The 4,813-nt window shown below is 39.8% G+C and overlaps 2 non-coding genes across 2 annotated transcripts; both read right to left on the minus strand.

The window, feature by feature from the left end:
• Positions 1 to 529: 529 nt before the first annotated feature.
• trnaf-gaa (transfer RNA phenylalanine (anticodon GAA)) lies at positions 530 to 602 on the minus strand. The gene has a single exon. It is a non-coding gene; the product is annotated as a tRNA-Phe (tRNA).
• Positions 603 to 1,247: 645 nt separating this feature from the next.
• On the minus strand, positions 1,248 to 1,320 carry trnaf-gaa (transfer RNA phenylalanine (anticodon GAA)). Its single transcript has one exon. It is a non-coding gene; the product is annotated as a tRNA-Phe (tRNA).
• Between the last annotated feature and the right edge of the window lie 3,493 nt (positions 1,321 to 4,813).

Here is a 4,813-nt window from a genome sequence, read left to right on the forward strand (position 1 = left end):
GAAACTCACCAGACAAGGGTCCCAGACTCGATACAAGTCAACATCTCTAACCATCAAGGTAATGGGTCATGAAAACACTGACCATCAGCTTCAGTGTAACGCTCTCCCAACTGAGCTATTTCTGCATGCTTTGTTGCTAGTATGGAGGCTACAGAATGCCACACACATGATGAGCCAAACATACAGATTGTTCAGTCAATATTTTACATACAACAAAAGTTACCTCCTATAGTTTTTCTTTTAAACGAGCAAAAAAAGCAATTAAGTTCATCGCTCTTTAGTTATGGTGAAATCAAGAGTAGCCGCTACCAAGGTTACAACCACACCATTGTTATAATTAGCAAACAAGTGATATGCTCAGGAAGGTGATGGAAATTAAATGTCGACAGAAAGACACTTTCACAAGTTGTGTCTTAATGAGCTGACTATAGAAACACATTCAGGAAACTCACCAGAGAAGGGTCCAAGAGCGATACAAGTCAACAGCTCTAAACATCAAGGTAATGTGTCATTAACATTGGCCATCAGCTGCCGAAACCCGGGATCGAACCAGGGACCTTTAGATCTTCAGTCTAACGCTCTCCCAACTGAGCTATTTCGGCATGCTGCTCTGCAGGTATGGAGGCTATTTAGTACCACACACATGATGAGCCAAACATACAGCTCTTTCAGTAAACATTTCACATACCACAAGAGTTACCTTCAATTGTTTTTCTTTTGAATTAGCAAAAAGAGCAATTAAGTTCATCTGGAGAAGTTCATCGCTCTTTAGTTATGGGGAAATCAAGAGTAGCTGCTACCAAGGTTACAACCACACCAAGCTATTTCGGCATGCTTTTAAGCAAGTATGGAGGCTATAGACTGCCACACAGAGATTTTTCAGTAAACATTGCACAAACAACAAATGTTACCTTCTATCATTCGGATTCAAAATTCTGAGTTGATATTAACAAAGCAACTTGCTCCACTTGAGAGCGACATGCAGTGCATGCAAATCCATCCATGTTTCGCTCACCGATGTCTCTTTGCTGTAAACACATAATGATGTAATAAAAAAAAATACACAGGGAACCACGTTAGGCAATAGAAACGCTGTTAATGAATGTGATTGTTTTCTCTGTCTTCATTGATGTGGGAGTGTGTGTTGTGTTTTGCGGCTCATGGCCTTGCCTCCATGATATAAGGCCCTTAAAAGTCAACAGCTCTAACCCTCAAGGAATTGCTTTGTCTAAAGAGATCCAATTAGCTGCCGAAACCCGGGATCGAACAAGGGACCTTTAGATCTTCAGTCTAACGCTCTCCCAACTGAGCTATTTCGGCATGAAAACAGCTCTTTCGGAGGCTTTGACTTTCAAAACACAATGACTTTTCCAAACATCGAGAAGTACTCCTCTCATCCACATATCTTTAGGGTGGGAAGTCATTTAATACGTGCTGCTCTTCACCCTCTCGTGAGGTGTCCAGCAATGTTGGATACTTCACAAGAGGATAGCCATCTGTCAATACTTTGGTATATTAAAACTGTATATAAAAACTACCAGAGTCCAGCACCAAGGATGAAAGGAATATGAGTGAGTTACAATCCAATGGCATCTTGGATGAAAAGTTTTAAAGTGAAAATTTGAAAAAAAGTAAGTTGTATTTTTTGTTATTTCTGATTTCTTCATGGATATGGACTTAAGGCAAAGTACACAGATAAGTGTATATTGTACTAATTAAACAGTCATCTGTTGACTGGGGCCAGAATTAGTACATTACTATATAATTAGTATATTGTACTCATTTGTACAACGAACCTCAGTAAAAATGGGATGAAGTGAAATGCAGAGAGGCAGAATAAAGCCAGTGCTTCCAACATGCCTCACTGATGACTAAGCGCCGTTGTTAGCTGAGCTGTGAATCACAGTTTGTTACTTCCTCATAAAAAGCATCTTAAAATGCAGCAAAACAAGAGAGTCAATCATAATCTAATAACTCATAATGAATAAGCAGCTGACCTATTAGACTTGTCTGTGCTTTGCTTATACCGTATGTGCTTATATGGCATATAAATGAACTGACGTGACTGATGTAAAAGTGAATCATATAATGACGATGATGATTTCATATGTATATAATTGAATATGCACCTGTGGCAATCAGCTTTAAAAGGTGAGGGGCAACAGCTTTGACTGGCTGGTTCACGTCGATCCCCATGTGAGGTACTGGTGAGGGTTACCCTGAAAGTTGTTAGAGCATTGTCTAGAGAGGTTGTTGGCAGCCTGTGGGCTCGATGAACAAGCACCAGAGCAATAAAAATATTGTGAGGAGAACGTAATGGCTCTCGCTTCTCCATTCATGCTGTCTGGTTGGTTGGCTGACGGCTGACCTTGAGATCAGGATCTGTGTCTGATGTTTTGAGCTTATTTTACCAGAGAGTTGTCAAGGGTCAAAGCGAGACTTTCTTTTTCTAAATGTGTGAATGAGCAGGATTTTCCTCAGTGATCACTGCATCATCCACGAAAACACTAACAGAATCAGAAACAACTGAAAAGGTGAGTCACAGAGGTCGTAGATGAATGTGTTAATTGCTATGCAAGATTGTGCAGTAGTATTTCTGAAAGAAACATGGCAATGAAACTTAAAGAAAGGCACCCAATGATTGTTCCACCCAAATGTGAATGGAGGGATTTGACAGTGTTGGGAAGCAGAAGTGACTGAGAGAAACAGATATAGCCAATGTTAATCCATAGAGCAGTGGGTCCCAACCTGTGGGCCGTGGCCTACTGTTGGGCCACAAAGATATTGCAAGCGTGCCAACAAATAATTTGCAAAACAGTACAATTCTGGTGAAAAGATATAATTAAAAAACAATTGTAATGTTTTTAAATGTTTTAAAATGAAATGATTTTTAAAAACCTAAAAAACAAACATTTACAAATACCTTTCATTGTTTTCTTTTTTCTCATATTAAGGCCTATCACTTTGATTTAAGAGTTAAAAGGAAAGAGTCAAGAGACAGATGGTGAATCGACAAGTGATCTCTGCACCGTCAAACCAAGAAGAAAAATTAAGCTTCTCCTGCTTAAGGTTCAGTCCTGAATGTTCATAATTATAATTAAAATGAAAAATGCTCTGAGAAGATATTATTTGGCCGTTGTATTGTTATGGGGTCGGATGTGGGCCGAGATTTTTAAGTCGGAACAAAGTAGAACGTTGAAGATAGTCGCTTTAAGTGTACTTACAAAGAATAAATCAGACAGTGAATGTTGGCTGTTGTGACCAACATGACATTAACTAAGTTTTAAAATGTGTTCAATGTGTTTTATGTAATTGTCACCCAAAGTGAAATACAGTGTTACAGTCTGACAACTAAAAATATGACTCGTCCTATACTTTCACTAATCCCAGAAGATCTCTGGCAGAGCATACGTGCGTATGTTCTCTACACGCTGACAAAATCACACATACCTACGATAAATCATCTTTGTATTCTATTAAAAAAAAAAGAAAAAAGGATGCTATTTCTGTGGCATGTTTTCCTTCCTCTACTCTATGAATGTTCTACGCAATACTATGGAAAATAAGTTGTGCTCAGATGTCATCAATCTTCCTACGAATGTTTGGTTTATAAATATTACCCATGACTGTTCCTTGAGCTGTTGAGTTGTATTAGTCAGAGCTGCTCTCATGGAAGCAAATGGCTCCTTGGCAGGCCATTTGAGAGCCTATTCTACCAGTGCTGACACATACATACATGATTGCTTTTTCAATTTCTGTCAGTTGACTTCCAAATATATATTCTAAATGCAACCGGCAAAACAGATACACACACACACACACACACACACACACTTACACACATAGACACACACACTCACACACATAGACACACACAAACAATAAGAGCGGTGGCAGGGCGCCACTCAGCCTTGCATCCCGTTGTGTCACTGCACGCCTCTAAATTATTCAGTGTCACTCAAATATTGATATGGAAATCACAGCTGACTGAACTGACAGAGACCAGAGAGAAAGGCAGCAAAGATCCCACTGTCCTCATTCCACTGTCCTTTTATTTTAGTCTCTCTGCTCCATTTGACTGATACCTTTTGATGCCAGCAGCTGCTCATCCTTATTTTATGTCCATTTCACACAGGATACAGTGAACGCTAAAAATGATTGCTGGCCATTGAGGCCCTTTTAATAGAGGAGCAAAAATAAAAACCAACATCTCCTGTTATTTGAGCAGTTGATTATGAAGCATGGCCCTGGCGAGTGGGCTTGGAGTTAGCAGAGCCATATTCTACTGCAATGTGTCTTGAACCATATTGATCCAGCACTGTGTGACTCTGATTACAGAATCAGCTGTTCCTTTTTCGCACCTCATGACTAAATGAACACAGACTCGCTGCAATAATCAAGCAGTTGGAACAATTTTCTCTAGAAGACGCACCAGCAGAATCAATACTAAAATGAGTAGGATCAACTTGTTTTACATTGCCAGGAGCAACTAGAGGGGCAGGACTGAATTCTCATTCCTATCTGTGCAAACCATGCCCGGTGATTAAGAGTACAAAGGTTAGAGCCACAGAGGGGTCCCCTCAGGAGTCAGTCTGAATGCAGCAAAACAATCACTGTATTTAGTGGATAATTGTCAAATTGTCTGTTTCAGAAAGTTACAAAAATTGTTGGACACAGCCTTGCTTCGATTTTGAGGTCAGAAATGTTAAAGAGAGGGGGTTGCAGATGACATTCGACCATCCAACAAGCACTTCATTTGATACTAATCCCTTTAGCTCTGGGCCGTAGTTCCTGGCCCCAAAATTATCAGTGT

Source organism: Seriola lalandi, unplaced genomic scaffold (genome assembly GCF_002814215.2).
Source record: "Seriola lalandi dorsalis isolate HSWRI2012SDOR001 ecotype SW California unplaced genomic scaffold, Sedor1 jcf7180002054505, whole genome shotgun sequence".
Lineage (NCBI taxonomy): Eukaryota > Metazoa > Chordata > Actinopteri > Carangiformes > Carangidae > Seriola > Seriola lalandi.